General features: G+C 44.3%; 1 long non-coding RNA gene across 1 annotated transcript in view; it reads left to right on the top strand.

Moving 5' to 3' along the window:
- Window positions 1–21,498, top strand: part of LOC308458381 — a 146,787-nt gene that overhangs the window by 74,206 nt on the left and 51,083 nt on the right. The window lies entirely within an intron of this gene.

Raw genomic sequence — 21,498 nt, 5'->3', positions numbered from 1 at the left:
CTGACTGACTGTGGATGAATTTTAATGAGGCCTGAATCTGACTCGCAAGGAGGCAACGCTCATTTTCAAAGCCGCTTCAGATAAGTCAGTGTGATATTACAAACACGGGCTCAAAACATGGCATAATGCAATAAAGCTCTTTGGATGAAAGAGCATTTGGGGAACAAAAAACTGCCTGAATAAAATGACCCCTGCTGTGCCCCCCCACCTCGTAAACCACAAAAATTACTAGCTCCAAATCTCCTTCTCTAATGTCCCCTTGACTTTCTGTCACTCAACAGTTCAGCGTGCAGAGGAAACAACTCTAAAATATATGCTAATCGCCATATTTCAGCCTCAACTATGCAACCGTCAGGCATAGTTTTAGACATGGCCACAGCCCAGTGGCGTAGCGTGGGGGGTGCAGGGGGGGCCGGCCGCACCGGGCGCAACATCTGGGGGTTAGGGGGCGCAAATCCATGGGTTAGGGGGCGCAAATCCACGGGTTAGGGGGCGCAAATTACTTGCCTTGCCCCGGGTGCTGACAACCCACGCTACGCCACTGCCACAGCCCAGAGACATCCGGGCCGTGGGGATCGGGTGACACCAAAGAGCCATTCCTGCATCATTGGCTGCTATGATGATGATAATAATAATTTATTATTTATACCCCACCCATCTGGCTGGGCTTCCCCAGCCACTCTATAGTCCCCAGCCTGGGTGACTTGTTTTATCCCTCTGTAATGTCTGCAGAGGGGACACGGGTGGCGCTGTGGGTTAAACCACAGAGCCTAGGACTTGCTGATCAGAAGGTTGGCAGTTCGGATCCCCGCAACGGGGTGAGCTCCCGTTGCTCGGTCCCTGCTCCTGCCAACCTAGGAGTTCGAAATCACGTCAAAGTGCAAGTAGATAAATAGGTACCGCTCCAGCGGGAATGTAAACGGCGTTTCCGTGCACTGCTCTGGTTCACCAGAAGCGGCTTCGTCATGCTGGCCACATGACCAATAAAGCGAGATGAGCGCCGCAACCCCAGAGTCGGCCATGACTGGACCTAATGGTCAGGGGTCCCTTTACCTTTACTTTAATGTCTGCAGACTACCTGACTTTCTTATTTATTGGTGCCTAGTGTGAAGATAAGGGTCCATAAGAGATAAGATGAAAGGAACAACCAAAATGGATTATACTATTGAGAGGGATTGGGACAAAACTAGAATGTCAGTTTACTGGAAGAAGCAAAGATTGTCAGTGTCGAAGCAATGATTCTTCAACATCAACTTCATTGGACCGGTCATGTTGTTTGGATGCCTGATTACCGTCTTCCAAAGCAACTACTCTATTCCGAACTTAGAAATGGAAAGCATAATGCAACAAAAGAGGTTCAACAACTCTCTAAAGGCAAATCTAAAAAAAATGTAGTATAAACACTGACAACTGTGAAACACTGGCCTGCAAGCGCTCCAACTGGAGAACAGCCTTTACCAAAGGTGTCATGGATTTTGAAGACGTTTGAACTCAGGATGAAATGGAGAAATGTGCTTAGAGGAAGGCATGCTTGGCAAACCCTCAACTCCTGCCGGAAACCTATGTCCCCAACTGTGGAAGGACGTGTGGATCCAGAATTGGCCTCCACAGTCACTTACGGACTCACTGTTAAAATTGTGTTTATGGAAGACAATCTAACTTGGCAACGAGTGATCACCAAAGGAGAAGAAGAAGACAGGACTCTTCTACAATCCACAAGCATTTGTTGTTTCAGACAACAGCTTCCAGTATTGCTTTGCAACACAAGGAGCAACACACCTGCCTTCCACCTGCCAGTATTCTTCCTGCTTGACACCTGACTGCTTCATGTTGGCCTTTCATGTGCCTAACTCAGGTACTTAACTGCCCTTGGACAGGAGTGCAATGGGCATTTCCTGACTGTTGCCCAATTCCACTGGGTGCAAAATAGCAAGGTTGTGCAAAGAAGCATTATTTATTTATTTATTTACAATTTTTATTTGATTTTACAAGTGCAGAATTATAGAAAACAAAATACATATCCATATTTAGAGATTTCTCTGAATCTCCAGACTTCCCACTCTCCCCTCCATGGGCCCTATTGTCAACCTTTCCAACTGCATATTATTTCAGAATCCGTATTTTATATCTTTCCGTATTGTCCATGATCTTTGCTACATTACAAGTGTTATTAGAATCCTGCTAATGTTTTCATCTGCTTACAGTGGTCTCCTAAATAAATTATAATTCCCCCCCATTCTTTATTGAAGTTTTTGTCTTCTTGTTTTCTGAGTTTTCCGATCCGTTTTGCCATTTTGGCGTAGTCCAACAGCTTGGTTTGCCATTCCTCTCTGGTAAGGACTCTTTCTTCTTTCCATCTCTGGGCTGATAGCATCCATGCAGCTGTTGTCGCATACATAAAAAGTCTTTTCTGCTCCTTTGGGATATCGGCAACTACAATTCCTAATAAAAAAACTTGTGCAAGGAAGCATTCCAAGCATTTTTTAATGCCGGCTGTCCACGAAAACAGTTCATGATAAGCATAGGAACAACCTCTTTATCTAGAGCAGGCACGTCCAACAGGTAGATCGTGATCTACCGGTAGATCACTGGATGTCTGTGGTAGATCACTGGTAGATCATTGTCTCCCCCCAAAGAAGCTCAACAAGTTTGACTCCCCTAAAAAAGCTCAACATTTTCGCCCTGTCCCCCCCCAAAAAAACGGGCCATCCCCCTTCTTAAAAAAAGTCAGCAACTTTGACCTGAACCCCCAAAAAGGGAGTAGATCACTGCCAGTTTTTAACTCTGTGAGCAGATCACAGTCTCTTGGGAGTTGGCCACCCCTGATCTAGAGTTCCTATCGCAACTTCCAACCAGTGACATATTTGCTCATTTGCAGATTTCATGTTTTTTATTTTAATGGCATGGTCTCGGCGACTGTGGTTAATGCTTAATGTTGTGCCATGCTTAATGACATCACTAGACCTCACCCCATGACATGACTGGGGCCATCCCATATGACATCACAGCATGGGGTGGGGTGGCCCTCTAGATTTGGGTGCTGAAATCTCAAGGTCTGGCAACTCTAATGCATGTACGCTTCTTAGAATCAGAGCCAGTAGAGACAGGTGACTGATACCTGTCAGTCATAAGCTGCCAAATGATTTCTTGGACCTAATTGCAACTGGGCCTACCGTCCACTGAGCAGTGCACCATACCAGATTTAAGGAGGCAAACAGAAATTCAAATGTTTTTGAATTTTGCATCTTTGTCAGATTTTGCATCTTTGTCAGATTAGCCTCCTTCTTGCTTGCTTTCCAGAACTTCAGTGACATAATCAGCCACGCCACAATTCATTTCATGAGCAAGCTGCTAAATAACTCACAGCTGTACTAGTCAGGACTCAGAACGAAACAGTCGCTGAAAGTCAATATTTGCTCAACCAAACAGGCCCATTCTAGCATAAGGTTTCCATGACCTAGTGAGTCAAACTGCCTGAAGAGGGCTGTGAACGCTGCATATATGAAAGGCTGATTCATTTTGAAGATTTAGGAGATCATTATGGTTTGCTGCCGAGTGCCAAAACCCAAAAAGGCCCATGCCCAGTCTCTGTCTTTTGATGGCAAGCCAGGAGACGACTGATGAGGCGGGAGATGGGTCCCAGAGACAGAAACAAAGACAGGCAAGGCCACAATTGGTGAGCGCCACTAATGACTATCAAATGGCCTGCACCCACCAGCGACAGAGACAGACATTCATTTTCAACGGGAGCTTTCTCTTCAGTTGTCATAACAGAAGCTGTGAGGTCTAGAGCAGGGGTCGGCAAGGTTTACCGCCCATGGACCGGATCATTCCCACAGAGATCGTCCGTGGGCCGGAGTGGCGCAGTGCGATGCCGAAAATTGCTTCTGCGCATGTCTGTGGCACCGGAAATCGCTTCTGCACATGCCCATATGCCGAAAATTGTGCCTGCGCAGGCACGATTTTTGGCGTCTGGACATGTGCAGATGCGATTTCCGGTATCTGTGCATGCGCAGACGTGATTTCCGGTGCCGATTGGCGAGTCCCCATGCCGCGCCATGCTGGTTTAGTGCAGCGTGCAGGGGACTCGCTGAGCGGGCGACTCGGTTTGGGGACAGCTCGTGGGCCGGTAAAATGGTCTTCAAGGGCCGCATCTGGCCCATGGGCCGCACGTTGCCGACCCCTCGTCTAGAGTATTGCTGGAAAACGTCTTGAAAAGAAACACAGAGCCCCCCCTGAATCAAAAGTCAGACTGTCTACTTCAGCAATCCCTCATAGCCGAGTAATATTGTCTTCCACCATCACGGTCTTAACAGTGAGTCCATAAGTGACTGTGGAGGCCAATTCTGGATCTGCACATCTTTCCATAGTGGGGACATAGGTTTCCGGATGGGAGTTGATCATGGTGAGGGTTTGCCAAACGTGCCTCTCCCTTTCGTCCTGAGTTTGAGTGTCTTGAAAGCTCATGACACCTTTGGTAAAGGCTGTTCTCCAATTGGAGCGCTCGCAGGCCAGTGTTTCCCAGGGATCTAGGCAACTTCAGTCCCAGGGGCCAGATGTGGTCCCCCCAAATCCTCCCCTGGATCCTCCCTCTTCCCAGGCTAAATCCCTCACTGGTCTTTCTCCATAGCCCCTCGAGTGTTTTCTCTGGTTGGACCGAGATAATTCATCTTGCTTGTTCATTTAGATGAAGGATGGATATATGCATGCAGAAATCTCTAGCTCTTGTGTGGGAAGAATGTAGCCTATTGTTCAAAGCCACTTTGACCTTTGGACTTTCCCCCTACATGCAGGCCCAAAAAGGTTGCCCATAGAAGAATGTAGCTCTGGGACTCAATAAATTCCCCATCTTTATATAGCATTAAGACTTAATATACTACTCATTTTGGATAAACTTGCGACCTCGCTTTTCTTTTTTCCTTTTTATTTATGATTTTCAATTTTATACCTTTCAATAATTTCACAATCATTTTAACCTTTCAAAACTCGACTTCCTTCCCCCTCTTTCTGCGATTCCTTAAATTTATATTTTCTGCCTATTCCAAATCAACTCATTTGTTCATCTGCTTTAAATATATACTCTTACACGAAATATTGGGAAATTTTGGAACAAGAGGGAGACAGAATAAAACTGCAGAGTTTTGAAAAATTAAAAAATAGAGTGTGAGATTGGCTTCATTATTATCAGATAATGGAGGCATATAATTTGGATTAAAAAATTGGCTTCCAGGTGGAAAAATCAAAATTGGAAACAGAACTGTTAGACCCCAAAACTAAGAATTTGTCAAGAATGTATAATTTGCTGTTGAAATGGAATACTCAGGATGAAACGGTGAAATCTGTTATGATTAAATGGGCACAAGATGTTGGACATAACATTATGATGGCTGACTGGGAACAGTTATGGACCACAGGTGTGAAGTTCATGGCATGTAATGCCTTAAGAGAGAATATAATGAAAATGATATACAGGTGGTACATGACACCAGTCAAGCTTGCGAAAATCTATCATTTGCCCGATAATAAATGCTGGAAATGTAAAGAGACGGAAGGTACATTCTTTCACCTTTGGTGGACATGCCCAAGGATTAAGGCTTTCTGGGAGATGATCTATAATGAAATGAAAAAGGTATTTAAATATACCTTTCTGAAGAAACCAGAGGCCTTTCTCCTGGGCATGGTCGGCCAATTGGTGCCAAAGAGGGACAGAACTTTTTTTATGTATGCCACAACAGCAGCAAGAATACTTATTGCAAAGTATTGGAAGACACAAGATCTACCCACTCTGGAAGAATGGCAGATGAAGTTGATAGACTATATGGAACTGGCGGAAATGACTGGCAGAATCCGAGACCAGGGAGAAGAGTCGGTGGAGGAAGATTGGAAGAAATTTAAAGACTATTTACAGAAACATTGTAAAATTAATGAATGTTGAATGATGTTGGAATGAATCTATGTGATTTTAGCAAAAATGTATCAAAGATTTAAGAAAAATAGACTGTTAATTGGTGAAAAGAGGGAAAGTAAACTTATAGTAAGATCAAGATAAATTTTCAGGATAAGAATTTTGAAGAGAGGGAAAGGATTTGCTGAAATGGATAATTGACTTAGAATACAAAAAAGGGAGGTGTGAGGAGGTCAGGGAAACAAGCATATGAAAGATAAGTTATGGGAAGGCTCGATTTGTCTTTTTTTTTTTTGTATGTTGTTTTTAAGTGTTCTTATTTCCTTGTTTTTTATTGTGATGTGTTGTTTTACTATTGTCTAATCTGGTGTGTTTTTTTGCTTTCTGTTTTCTTTTGTCTTTTTGTAAACTTAAAATCTTAATAAATACTATTTAAAAAATAAATAAATAAATTAAATACATACTCTTACAAAACTGCAGGTTATTACAATAACCCTGCCAATGTACTTATCTGTTTACAGTTTATTTGTAAATATTCAATAAACAGTTTCCATTCCATTCTTTTATAAAAAGTAATCTTGATTTATTCTTCTTCCAGTAAGTTCCTCCATTTCTGCATATTCCGTACATTTCTATCTCCAGTCTTCTTTTGCTGAGACTTCTTCTTTCCATTTTTGGGCAACTAACATTCTTGCTGCTACATTTGCATACATGAATAAATTTCTATATTGTTTGGGTAGTATTGGTATATACTACTCATTTTGGATAAACTTGTGACCTCACTTTTCTTAATCCTTGAATTATTTATACTCCTAATCTTAACTCCACTTTAATGGATTATTATTTTTAGTCTGGGAGCACATAGGTATTAAATATATATGAGAATATGTTGCGCCTGGCTCACATGAAGCCAAGATGCATTCCTGTAGAATGTTAAGCATAAAAAATCAAGACTCTCACTGTGTCTTTAAAGCATAGCTTGTCATAAGCCGTGTTTTTTAGCTTACGACAAAAACAATTAAAAATATGTCTGTTTTCAAACGTATTCTTTTCTTACTTAGTATTACCTGCCTGTTGGGACAAGGGTAGTTTCAGAGTGTAATAAAGATGAAGAAATCGAGGTAAGAAATTACAAAGACTTTACTGAGGATTGTAAAGTTAATAGCCTTTATTAAAAGCATTTAATTTTATATGTTAGAGCATTAAACACAAGGAAAACAATCAAAACTCCCAGCGAGTATGTGAGCACAGAACACTTTTAAATTCTTAAACGGTTTATGCTGCGTCAAACACACAGCTATACTTGCATAGAATTTAAATAGCTTCTTTCATGTTTGGTATAGTTGATGGGCAGTTATTCATTAAAACACACTTGTGTGTGTGAAAAATCCCTTTGCCATCAGCAGAAACAAGAGTGGAATATTAAGCCACACAAACCATATATCCATGACACCACAGGACGTCCTGACTCTCAGGTTCGGTGAACAACATTATGCATTTCCTGGGAATGCCAAAATATATTTTTCTACCAAAAATGGTGAAAAGGTAACAAAATGCATCTAGGCTTGATTCTGACCAATATTGGACAGGAAAGAATTTTGGAATTTTGGAATGTTGAAAATCCTAGCCCATAAACTCAGGGATGGTGTGTCATGTTTTGCCGCCTGAGGCAAAAAGTGAGGGGCTGCCACCTCCCTTACCTGGGTTGTGCAGCGGTGGTGGCTTCCAGCAAGATCTCACCAAAATCTAATGAGATCTCAGCAGATTTTTCTCCAGATCTCAGCAGATTTCGGTGAGATTTCACAACATTTCAGCAGTATCTCACCAATAGCTGCCACTGCTTCTCTGCCTGTGGCAGGGCACCCATGAGGATGACACCTTGTCTTTCTCTCATCCAAGGCAGCTGCCTCAGCTTGCCTCATGGATAGCCCGGCCCTGCATAAACCTATAAACTATGGTTTGCAGCCAGATCCTTACCTATTTATCTACTTGCACTTTGACGTGCTTTCGAACTGCTAGGTTGGCAGGAGCAGGGACTGAGCAACGGGAGCTCACCCCATCGCAGGGATTCGAACCGCCAACCTTCTGATCGGCAAGCCCTAGGCTCTGTGGTTTAACCCACAGCGCCACCCGCGTCCCTTTGTAGATGGAATCTACTGGCTGACAAAAGGTACTCATCAGCAAAATGGGAAGGGAGGCAATGTCTGGCAACTCCTCCCCTTCTTGATACTCAATGTGTTCCAGGAAATTTGGGGGACCCCTGAACCAGATTTCAAGGGGTGTAGGAGAAGCAGGAATTGTCAAAAATTGCCTCTTTCTTTGTTCTGATGACGGACATGTTTCATCAGCAGTAAAATACCCATGGGTTCCCATCCTCATGTGGTGAAGTGTTGGGATTTTCTGCCTCTGGTGCCAAAATGTCTTGCCTTGGCTTGGGCAAGGAATGGAGCAGGTTACCATTTGCTGGGCTGCCTCAGATAGCCCATTATTTCCGATGAGCCTCTTGGGCTTGCCGATTGGAAGGTTGGCGGTTTGGATCCCCGCAATGGGGTGAGCTCCCGTAGCTCTGTCGCAGCTCCTGCCAACCTAGCTGTTCAAAAGCATGCCAGTGCAAGTAGATAAATAGGTACTGTTGTGGCGGGAAGGTAAACAGTGTTTCCATGCACTCTGGTTTCCATCACAGTGTCTCGTTGCACCAGAAGCGGTTTTGTCATGCTGGCCACATGACCCAGAAAGCTGTCTGTGGACAAACACTGGCTCCCTTGGCCTGAAAGTGAGATGAGCGCCGCAACCCATAGTCGCCTTTGACTGGACCTAAGTGTTCAGGGGTCCTTTACCTTACCTTTTTTACTTTGTATACAGCTACAGGAAAAAACCCACAAGAAAAAACACCCTTCATGGAGAAATGCAGCCCAGCCTTCTCCCTAGCATGCTGTTTGGTTTGGTTTGGTTGTTTTGTTTTGTTTTAGCAGATTATGAAACCATATCCTTTTCCCCATTTCCCCATCTGCAGAAGTTGTACAGTCAGTGATAAGCTTTGCCACATTTCTGCTGCATGTATAAACCAGTCAATTCAGTGGTGCTTCCTTCCAAGTGTTTAGGTCAGATTAACCTGCAGTTGCTGTGCTTCTACCCCCTGACATTAGAAGGAAGTCATAAGCAAGGAAAAGAACACATTAGCAAATCTCACGGGATGCAACTGAGGAACAGAGGACTGAAAAGAGATAATAAAAAAACAGAATGTTCCCCCACGGCATACAGTCCTGCAGCTGATATACTTGTTAATAGATGGCAATACAGTTTTCATCACTGGAGAGATGCACTGGGAACTATCGGGAGTTCAGATGTGTGAAAGCATCGTGGGGCCACATGGACTATGCTTGTTCCCTACAGAAGGGCCTGGCACCCGAGTTTCTTGTCATTTACATCCAGAATCTCACGGTATAGTGGAAAGGTTGATGCATGGAAAATCCATCACACCGAGAGCCCTGAATCAAAAGATAGCCACCCTGAAACCATCAACAGAAGCTTCCCCGCCATTTACAGGGAAGGAATAAAATAGAAGGTTTCTTCTTCTTCTTCTTCTTCTTCTTCTTCTTCTTCTTCTTCTTCTTCACTATGTGGAGCTGGCTAAACTAACAGCAAAAATAAGAAACCAACATGGCGGACTATTCATGGGAGAATTGAAGCCTCTTTTCAAGGAGTTGGAGATGGCATTTCAGTTTGGACTTTGGATGTGTGGATTGACCCCAGCTGGGGACTTGACATACTGATTTGGCGCCAGGACACTGAACAACAGCCCTCTCCAAATAAGAGAACAATTGTTGGGTCAGTTTCCAGATTCACATGTGATGTTAAAGGGGAGCAGACAGGATTCATTGTGTATTGTTTTTAACCACCAGCCCCGGCAGCCATTTTGTGTTATGCCACATTCCATCAGCAGCCTTTTTTGTGTGTAAATAATTTTTATTTATTTTCAATTAATAATATTCCAATTGATAACAAATCAAATGAAATCTTGCCACAACATACAAACAATAATGTCAATTATACATCCGAATTAAAAATAAATTTCAAGGGAGCTTCCCATGTTCTGGATGTCTAGAGAAAGTCTCTTTCAGTTATTCCTGCATTTGTCTCTCTTGTTTTTTCCTCAGTTTCACCATTCCAATCTTAACGTCTTCTTCCAGTCACAGGTGTGCAGCTTTCTATTGTGATTCATAAATCCATAAGTCTGTTCAAATGCGAGAGGCATTTTCCCGGTGTTGTTCTTCTTTAAATGATTTAGGCGTAGTCATCCTAATTGCCCCATCCTTCATTCCAATATTATCTTTGTTTTCCAATGCTCTGGGTGCTCTTCCAACTCTTCTTCAATTAGTAAGATTTATGGCACAGCGACCTTCCAAGTCTTTTAACCAGTTCTTCCTCCAAATATGAATTTTCCATAGAAAAACAATGCCGCAGGCTATATCTCACAGTTTCAGTAATTATTTGTTCATTGTTTTCCTCTGGGATCCAAGCCAGCTCCCCCTGGGCCCTGGGGGGAGCGAGCCACAAGTCACAAATTCACCTTCACTTTAATCCAGGTGTAAAGATAGTCCATGCAGAGAAAATGCAGCTTTTGCATGAGATGTTCCCAATCTCAATTGATGTCTTTTGTCGTCCCCCCCCCCCCCGGGGAGTTCATTTATTTTCTTTCTGTGCCACAGAACTGCCACAGCCACCATATTTCTCAGCCCGAGCCTCCTTCTTATCAAATCTTATCAAATTTTGCCTTGGGGCTCTCCGCAGATGGCTACACAGCCAAATATTAAATTGATTTTAACAGTTCCCACAGCATTCATTTTGAGTAATTAATTCTTTCTTGGTGAGGTATGTCGAAGTAGCAAATGTAAGAATATAAAAGAGAAAGTCGCTCACCCTACTTAAATCAAAGCGCAGCGATGAAAGTCCATTTCAAGTCCACACCTTGGACTATCCAGTGATAGTTTTGTTTGTCAGGTCTTTTTAAAAAAATCTCCTTCTTTCCAGAACATGCCTGTTTCTTAGTCCAAATTTTAATGATTTTAGGAAAGAAGAATCTCCAGCTCATGGCGATGACTTTGGAGAGTTGCCAATTCGTGCAGTGCTCGTACCCAGCGTCCCTGCCCCCTGCTGTAGCGAGCAGCAGTTACCAGACAAACTGTGGGTGACGGCCATTCCCCCCCTACCCTGGGGGGTCGGCAGGGCCAATTGCTCCCATATTAACCCTGAAAACCTGCACAATTGGGGTCCGGTGTTCTGGGAAAGCTCAACGGCCATGGCAGGAAACCAGAAGCTCCCAGCTGCCATTTTTTGACTGGTGCCATGATGCTCTCAAAACTCCCATCATTCCCATTTGCCCCAAAAGGTTGGAGACCCCACTGCCTAGCAGCTATGCTTAGGGATGGGAGAGAAATTCAATTCAATTCACATGTAAAGGTAAACCTTCCCAATTTCATTCCCGGTGAGTGTCCCAGAAAAAGTGGGACACTGTGCCGTGAGAGCACGGCATCCATTTTAGGTGCTGTGATTTGAACAATTTTGCTTTTGTCAGGGTTATGATCTTTCGCAGTGCCCCAAAATGTTCCTCTGCCAGGGTCCAAGGGCAGGGGGCAACAGACAGGAGTAGCACTGGGCCCTCTACTGCAGTAGAGGATGTCAGCTGCTGCCTGATCATGCTCACCCCTCACACTGGCTCTAGCACATGGTCCATGTAGCAGGATGCAAGGGAGTGACATCCTATGCTATCCTGCTCATACCACTCTGGAATCACTCCATCAGATACTTACGTACCCCTTAAGGATTCAGGGAATTGGCTTCCTCCCCCCGCCCCCATGGCAGTAGATAAGAAGCTCAAAGAAAGGAACGTCTTACCAGTTAGAAACTTTAATAATCACAGTGAGAGAACAAAGAACACATCTACTAGAAATGGCGGTGCTCCCAATTAAGGATCACACCTCCTTCCGTCCCTATTTATCTACATCATTCCTATGTCTTGTAATCTGAGCTTGTACCCTCTGTGCTTTCTGTTTGGAGACTTTCTGAGCTCTTCTTGACCTTGGGGAGAGTGGATGAATGCTGTCCCGAGACTGTGAATCTGTTAACCTTCTCTCTCCCAGTGTTTCTTCTCCTAGCTGTTCCCTATCCAGTATTTCCCAGCTTCTGCCTTCTGAACTATGTCCCTCTGCAAACCACTGTTCCAAATCTATACTGTCCTCCTGCTCCTGGGAAGATTCAGGATCTGGAGCAGGAGCAGCGGAAAGGGGAGGGGGAGGCTCCCACTATTTCTCCTCAGTGCAGCCCTCCTCAGCACAGTCCCTGACACTTAAGCAATATTAAGTGGAGCTTTTTGGATTTCCCAATCTGTAGAATCAGATTGTTCCATAGGGGCAGGATTAACTACAGTGGTGCCCCGCAAGACGAATGCCTCGCAAGATGAAAAACTCGCTAGACGAAAGGGTTTTGCGTTTTTTGAGTCGTTCCGCAAGACGAATTTCCCTATGGGCTTGCTTCGCAAGACGAAACGTCTTGCGAGTTCTTGCGAGTTTGTTTCCTTTTTCTTAAAGCCGCTAAGCCGTTAATAGCCGCTAAGCCGCTAAGCCGCTAAGCCGTTAATAGCCGCTAAGCCGCTAAGCCGCTAATAGCCGTGCTTCGCAAGACGAAAAAACCGCAAGACGAAGAGACTCGCGGAACGGATTAATTTCGTCTTGCGAGGCACCACTGTATATTCCACAAATGAACCCATTTTCACCCCACAGAAGTCATAGAAAGCTGGTCACACACTTTTATTTATTTATATTACTTTCCCCGAATATACAAACATGTAGAAAATTCAATTTCTTCCTCTCTCTCCCCCTCCCCCCATTCATTGACGCCAATTTCATTTCTTTTAAAGTGTTTATGGATTAGTTTCAGTCCACAGATTGCAATTTATCGCATGAATAAAAATAAGGAGAAGAGCAAAACCCAATTCACATTTATTTATTTTTATTTTTTTCTAAAAAGAGAAAATGATGCAGCTGGGTGGATTAAGGTACAGCTGGTTTGCACGCACGCATGGAGTTACCCAGTCGCTTACAAAGACAGCAGTGTGCTTGAGCGTTTCAGAAGGCAGCGAACATTATACACATAAAAACTTCTAAAGAAATTGTATTCCCATTAAATGCATCTATTCACATCATAGTCTGTCTTGGAAAAATGAAACCCTGGATTGGATAGATAGATTTGGAGACCCATTTGTCTCAAAAGCCTCAGTGTGTTTTTTCCCCTTTCATTTATTTAATCAAATTTTCGATACAAGCATACAACAAAACCATAATAACAGTAATAACACAATTTGACAGTTCAGATTTGGATACACTGATATACCTATGCCTCAGTGTATTATTTTATAAAGAACCCCCCCAAAACCCTCACTCCACCATCACATATTGTACAATTACCATCTCATACTGAATTTTGATATAAAATGAAGGGAAATCTTGAAAATGTACCCAATTCCTGCTAAGAACCAAACCTTTTAGCACAATGTACATGAACAGGAATGAGCTGCATTGAGCCTTCGATTGCACACTCCCTCTCCTCTTGCAAGTCTGAGGAGCAGTTTGAAACTTACCATGCTGTCCAGACCCAGATCTCTGGTTAATCTTAACCGTGGTTAGTTTAAACAAGCCAGTTTCAGGAACCATGGCTTGACATTGGGTTGTTTTAAACGTTGTTAGTGCAAACCAGTTTATGTCTCCAGATGACATGACACATCATGGTTAATAAAAAGTGGAAGTGAAAGCATCCAAACGTCTCTCCAATCATGTGGGAAGAGGGGAAGAGTTAGGGAGCATGGGAGCCTGAGTCTCACTACAATTTGCTCCTACCCTTGTAAGGTAAAAGGTAAAGGACCCCTGGACGGTTAAGTCCAGTCAAAGGCGACTATGGAGTTGTGGCGCTCATCTCACTTCCAGGCTGAGGGAGCCGGCATTTGTCCAGCGACAGCTTTCTGGGTCATGTGGACAGCAAGCCTAAACTGCTTCTGGCACAATGGGACACTGTGACGGAAACCAGAGCAGCACACGTAAACACCGTTTACCTTCCCGCCGCAGCGGTACCTATTTATCTACTTGCACTGGTGTGCTTTCAAACTGCTAGGTGGGCAGGAGCTGGGACAGAGCAACGGGAGCTCACATAGTCACAGGGATTTGAACCGCCAACTTTTTAATTGGCAAGCCCAAGAGGCTCAGTGGTTTAGACCACAGCACCACCTGCGTTGTACACAACTCTAAATTTAGTATGATAATATGAATGCAGGCAGGATCAGACAGCTTCTTAGCTTGTGCAAGATGACCTCAATAAATTTGTGTGAAGCAAGGCTCAGATTATAGCAGGGTTCAAATTATAGGGCAAAGCTTTCTCTCTCTCTCTCTCTCTCTCTCTCTCTCTCTCTCTCTCTCTCTCTCTGTGTGTGTCTTTGGATTTAATTTGACCCTACAATTTTAGCCAAATCCTGTGCTTTTCATGGCTTTCTAAAAACAGCAACTAAGGCGGCTACCCCTTTAGTCCCCACTGCAATAATGGTGTGGCCACTATGGTATTACATTTTTAACACTTTACTATGCAGCCCTATGAAGGACACGGGTGGCGCTGTGGGTTAAACCACAGAGCCTAGGAATTGCCGATCAGAAGGTCGGCGGTTTGAATCCCCGAGACGGGGTGAGCTCCCATTGTTCGGTCCCTGCTCCTGCCAACCTAGCAGTTCAAAAGCACATCAAAATGCAAGTAGATAAATAGGTACCGCTCCGGCGGGAAGGTAAACGGCATTTCCGTGCGCTGCTCTGGTTTGCCAGAAGCGGCTTAGTCATGCTGGCCACATGACCCAGAAGCTGTACGCCGGCTCCCTCGGCCAGTAAAATGAGATGAGCCCCAGAGTCAGCCACGACTGGACCTAATGGTCAGGGGTCCCTTTACCTTTATGCAACCCTATGAGATAGCCATATCGAGCATGAGAACAAGCCATAAAAGGCTCTCAATGAAGCAACTAGTCTTCTTGTTATGAACTCTTGCTGAGAAAAATGGGCATTTCATTATAGAACATCTGTTTATATTGCTTAATTATTCTACTCCACCTAATATATGCATATTAGGCACATGCAGTTACATCAGATCAACATCAGAAAAATATGTGATCCATTAGCAGGCAACCCTTTGAGGTAGAGAAGTTTAGCTATTAGGAATATTATTATTTTCCCTGTAATCTTTTGTCCCTCTTTGTGATTGTGATTGATGCTTTGCTTGATTAGGCATCTTTTTATAAGATGCCCCATGAGGATGATAGAAGTTGGAAGCAAGTCAAAAACATTTTCATCATGCGGATGAAGGGAATGATTTGTGAGAGAGGATTATTTTGGGCCAACTATTTTTATACACACGGAGTGGTTTATTTTTACAATGCTATTTGATTAGTTTCTTCGTCATTACTGAACAATTCCCAGAAGGTAGAGGCTTATGTGAATTCTTTATGAGATGACTGCTCTAAGTCCTGGATGCTTCTAGTAAGTTGCAGTGTCAAACACTGGCATTTTAGGGGGACGTTGTGTTATGATTTTAGGTTGTTTATATGTTCAATTAGATATAATCATTTAGATATGTTTATTATCTATAGAATAATAGACAAATTTGACCATTCCCTTATGGATTAATATATTTAAATTAAACGAGAGAGAAATGCCGGTCATATTTTCAAATATGCAAAGTGCTTGAAATCTTAATTTTATCTGACTTATCTTTGTGATAGAAACCCCAGTGGGTAATTCATAGCATAATCCTCTGTCCATTCAGGACTTAACCCCATTGATTTCAGGGAGGCTTCTTACAGGCGAGTGAGAGCAATTCAATAAATAATAATAATAATAATAATAATAATAATAATAATAATATATTACCCGTATTTATAACCCGCCCATCTGGCTGGGTTTCCCCAGCCACTCTAGGTGGCTTACAGGACATGAAAAAATGTAAAACATTGGACATGCCTTCAGATGTCTTCTAAAAGTCAGATAGTTGTTTATTATCTTGACATCTGATGGGAGGGCGTTCCACAGGGCAGGCGCCACTACTGAGAAGGCCCTCTTCCTGGTTCCCTGTAACCTCACTTCTCTCAGTGAAGGAACCGCCAGAAGGCCCTCGGAGCTGGACCTCAGTGTCTGGGCTGAACGATGGGCGTAGAGACGCCCCTTCAGGTATACAGGACCGGGGCCGTTTAGGGCTTTAAAGGTCAGCACCAACACTTCGAATTGTGCTCGGAAATGTACTGGGAGCTAATGTAGGTCTTTCAGGACTGGTGGTATATGGTCTTGATGGCCACTGCAAGTCTCCAATCTAGCTGCCGCATTCTGGATTAGTTGTAGTTTCTGGCTACCTTCAAAGGTAGCCCCACATAGAGCACATTGCAGTAGTCCAAGCGGGAGATAACCAGAGCATGCACCACTCTGGCAAGACAGTCCACAGGCAGGTAGGGGCTCAGCTTGCATACCAGACGGAGCTGGTAGACAGCTGCCCTGGACACAGAATTGACACACTTTATTGGGAATAACTCCTGCTGAACACATTCTGTTAGGATGGTCCACCCTTGAAGACTCATGAATGCAATCGGTTTCCAAACAGCTCAGGGGGCTTTTTCCAGCCTATATGACTGGCACTCCTGTCAGAGCCCTGGCCAACCTCTGCAATGTTGAAATGCCATGGGCCACTGACATGATTGCTCCCAAAGCACTCTTTGCCCGCTTGGCTTCCTGGTATATGGCAGAGCTTAGGGCAAGGAAACAATTATCGTGTTTTTCATATTCTGTTGGGAGCCACCCAGAGTGACTGGGGCAACCCAGCCAGATGGGTGGCATAAAGGTAAAGGTAAAGGGACCCCTGACCATTAGGTCCAGTCGTGGCCGACTCTGGGGTTGTGGCACTCATCTCGCTTTATTGGCCAAGGGAGCCGGCGTACAGCTTCTGGGTCATGTGGCCAGCATGAATAAGCCGCTTCTGGCGAACCAGAGCAGCGCAAGGAAACGCCGTTTACCTTCCCGCTGGAGCGGTACCTATTTATCTACTTGCACTTTGACGTGCTTTTGAACTGCTAGGTTGGCAGGAGCAGGGACCGAGCAATGGGAGCTCACCCCGTCATGGGGATTCGAACCACTGACCTTCTGATTGGCAGGTCCTAGGCTCTGTGGTTTAACCCACAGCACAATGGGCGGCATACAAACAATAAAATTATTATTATTATTATTATTATTATTATTATTATTATTAGCTGGGAAATGACTCAATGATGAATGGAGGAAAATTCCAGTTGAATGCAAATGAACATTGGCAAGTGTTCATTATCAGGTCTACCTAGTGGCAGTGAAGGCAGCAAAGAAGGCATACGAATAAATACAGATATTAATGTACATTTTGGGGCATATACTAATGAATGTTGATGACCACATGTACATGACCCGGGTGGGGGGAATTAGTGTGCTTCTTAATTTTGGGGCAAACACAAAATTTGTCTGGGATTGCCATTGTTTGGCAGTGGAAGTTGACATTTAATCAAGTTTAGGCAAGCAGCCTAACAAGAAGAAGGGTGTTAGCTATTCACTAAAAAAAAAACCTAAGTTGTGCCTACTGCCAGAGTTTCTACAGAAGACCAGAGCACGTTTTTATAGAGCAGTTCATGACACAAAGACATAAGAGGAGAGAAAGCTAATATTTCAAATAGGAACTACTGTGTTAAAGTACCTAAATCTTCATTCACTTCAGCAGAAGTGTTTTGGCTTTCAAAGTTGCGAAGCTTAGCACTTAGAGCTTCCATTTGGTTCACCGGTAAGATTATACAAAATTGTTTTTGAATAATTGACCTCCTTGAGAAGAGAGATGCCTGAAAGATCTTGGAAAGGAGCCTTGGCACAAAAGCATCTATCATAAAAAAAGACATTTTCTTGTTGCTTGGGAAGACAGTGGCAGGTCCCCTACTCTGCAAAGAAACCGCACACACCTGAAAACCACTTTCCCCTAAGAGGACGCAACTACCTGTCGCCTTTTAAACTGTGTATGCTCTTATAACACGCTGGGTATTTGATATGGTGGCCTTCAGCCAAGCTATTTCAAAATTATTTCTGGAGAGCAGAATGCTACAGAATTGGCTTAGGGCAACTGCAGTAAACAAAGGAAAAAGGGGGCAGCAGGAGGAAGAGGAGCCCGAAGCTCTGGTTCACCTTACCGACAAGTTATTTTTGTTTTGCTAATGACAATGGATGAGAAAGATACTACTGCATCACATTCAGACCCCATCTGCAGTAGTAAGTTTTTTTCCTTTTTATTTAATATTTTTATGAAGTACAAATTAGAAAACATACATATTTATAACAAAACAAAATACAAAAGAAAAAGAAAACACATATAACCAAGGGGAAAAAATTAGAGAATATTTTGTCTCTTTTCATATTTACAGTTATTTATACCTCTATAAAATGCTATTCACAATAAAGGAGTGAAATAAAAGATAAGATATCAGAAAAAAAGAAAAAAGGAACAAAGAAAAAATAAAGAAGTAAAAGAAAAAGATCATAGGTGAACATTTTTAAAAGTAGATAAGTACTCACAATACATAGCCTTTTCCCATCTATATTTATATTCAATTGTATAATTTCATCTTGTCCTTATCTACCTTAAATAAAGTGTGTGGTTTGTTTGTTTTTTTTAAAAAAACTTCCACTGTTTACCTCACACGCTTTTAATATTCCGTTCGTCAGATCCTCTGTTCTTCATATTTTCCCTTTGGATTTCCTTAATGTCTCACTTTGTATTTTTTATATTACGCAGAAGATTATTCTAAACACAACCAGATTTTTGTAGTCGAGCCTTGGTTTTTTAAATAATCATTTAAGAACTCCCATTCTTTCATAACCATAGTTTTGGATTTTCTCCTTATTATATCTGTCAGTTTTGCCTAGAACTAGTAAGTGTTTTTCTTTTACAACAGCTCTTTTGTGAAGAACGGCTCTTGCACAAAAGAGCTGTGATAAAAATAAAAACAACCAGGGGCTATGCTCGCTTTGCTTGCTAACCCTGCCAACACCTCCCCCCCCCCCATTTACACATGTTGTATATCATGAAAAACCCATTACCCCCCTTTCCAAAATCCCTCAGACCATTATTCTGCTTCCCCAAGCTGCCTGCCTGCATCTTCATCCTCTAGATCTTCTTCCTCTCCTTTTCTGGGCTTTCCCCCTGCTCACCCAGCAGCCCATCACACTGTAGATTGCAGTGCCACCTTTCTGTGGCCAAGTGAACTGCAGCATGACAACACACTTATGAATTTATATACAGTATTATAGAGAAGAGAAATTTGCCCTTGCAGGTACAAGAGGCGGGAAAGGGAAGGAAGCAGCAGGCTTTTATGAGAGCGATGCCAAATCCTTGCCTGGCTTTTATTTTTTACTGGCTTTTTATGCAAATCTTATAACAACCCCCCCCCCTGCATTTCAAAAATATTTTAAAAAACAACAAAACAAATACCTGCATACATGCTCACAAATGATCACAGGATTCCAGAACTTTTTCTGGGTTGGGAAGTAGCAAGAATACTTTTGACATTGGAAAGGACCATTGCTGAATAGGATTTACTATTCAGTAAATATTATAAAATGATTTTGGCTTTCCTGGATAGTATATGAAATATACTCAGAGTCGCAAAGTGATTTCATGCTCTTTATTCAGCTCATAGTGGTGAGGAGGAATGAATAAATGTCCCCTCACAGTATCTGCTTTATATACATTATTTACACAATGGGCTGCACATGATTGGCTAATTCTGGAATTCTACTGTAAGCCAATCAGGTTGTGGATTCACTTCTATCTGGAGCAGGATTGGGTGGTTCCTGCCAACCAATCATACTGCTGCATTGTTCTAGGACCAATCAGACTGCTGCATTCTGAATCCTATTGTTCTAGGACCAATCAGACTGCTGCCTTTTGGATCCTATTGTTCTAGGACCAATCAGACTGCTACAGTTTGGATCCTATTCAACTCAGTACATAACACCCCTCCCCTCTAAGTTCCAGTCCTGCCCGGGAGGTCGCATTCATAGTCCTCAAGGTATGCCGGCGGCCTACGTGTGCGTTGTGGCCTGGGGTGTTCCCTGGTCCGGGCTCCGGGTTCTGGCTCGTGTTCCAAGGATGCTGGCTGTGATGCGGCTGTTTGGTCTGGTGCAACCGGCTCGCTCAGTCGTGGTTCTGGTTCCGGTGTCCTTTCGGCCTCACGGGTCCTCTCTGTATTTACTGATTCTGCCTCTCCTGCTGGCCCCTCCTGCTCTATGGGCCTCACTGCCCCGCTGTTCCCTTGGGACTCCTCTGACCTGTCCTCCTCCTGGTTTTCTCCCGGGAATCGTCGCCGTATCTGGTCGCAGTGGCGGCGCCAGCATTGCCCCCCATCCGTTAGCACCTCGTACGACACGGGGCCAGTGACCCTGGTGATTGTGGCGGGTACCCATGCTGGGCCTGCCCCAAAATTCTTTGCGTACACTGGGTCCTGGGCCTCGAAGGTCCGGGGGTTCCTGCCTTCCCCCACCACTACCTCATCCTGAGCTCTATCGGGGTGAAGGCGGTCCAATCTGATTGCAAGGCGCCGACCCATTAGTAGTTCAGCGGGGCTCCGGCCAGTCGTTGAGCTGGGGGTGCTGTGCTGTGCTAGAAGGAATGTGGCAAGGCAGTACTCCCAGTCCCCTTGCGTCATGCGGCGAAGGGTGTCCTTGGTGGTCCGCACCATGCGTTCTGCTTGGCCATTGGTGGCAGGGTGGAACGGCGCCGAACGGATGTGGCGGATGGCGTTCTGCGCTGTGAAGGTTTGGAATTCTCCTGACGTAAATGCAGTCCCGTTGTCTGAGACGAGAGTGTCAGGGAGCCCGTGGGTTGCAAACAGCCTGCGTAGTACCCGGATGGCTGCGGACGTGGAAGTGGACGGTACCAGTGCGACTTCCAGCCATTTGGTGTAGGAGTCCACCACTATGAAGAATGTTTTCCCCTGAAAGGGGCCAGCGAAATCCACATGCAGGCGTGACCATGGTGCTCGGGTGGACTCCCAGGACTGGACTGGGGCCCTTGGGGGATCTGGGCGGGATTCTTGGCAGACCTGGCAGTGTTTGACCCAGGCCTCTATCTCTCCATCGATCCCCGGCCACCACACATAACTCCTGGCAAGGGCCTTCATTCTTACTACCCCTGGATGTGTCTCGTGTAGGGCTGTGAGGACCCTTTTGCAGAGGGGCTGGGGAACAACGACTCTGCTTCCCCATAACAGGCACCCCTTGTGGGCCGACAGTTCATGTTTGCGGGTTGTGTAGCCGGCGAATTCTGGCCCGGGGCTGCTGCTGGGCCATCCCCTCCACACCCAGTCCAGGACCCGGGAGATGACCCTATCTTTCTTGGAATGGTGTGCAACTTCTTGTGCCTGAATGGGGCGGTCGGGAAGCAGCTCCAGGCTCATAACCTCTTGTGCAGGTGCTGGGTCAGGGCCTGTTTCCGGTAGTGGTAGCCTGCTGAGGGCG

This window comes from Podarcis pityusensis (genome assembly GCF_964106645.2).
Source record: "Podarcis pityusensis genome assembly, chromosome: 11".
Classification (NCBI taxonomy): Eukaryota; Metazoa; Chordata; class Lepidosauria; order Squamata; family Lacertidae; genus Podarcis; species Podarcis pityusensis.
The sequence above is the reverse complement of the archived record's forward strand: the minus strand, read 5'-3'. Positions and strand labels throughout refer to the sequence as shown.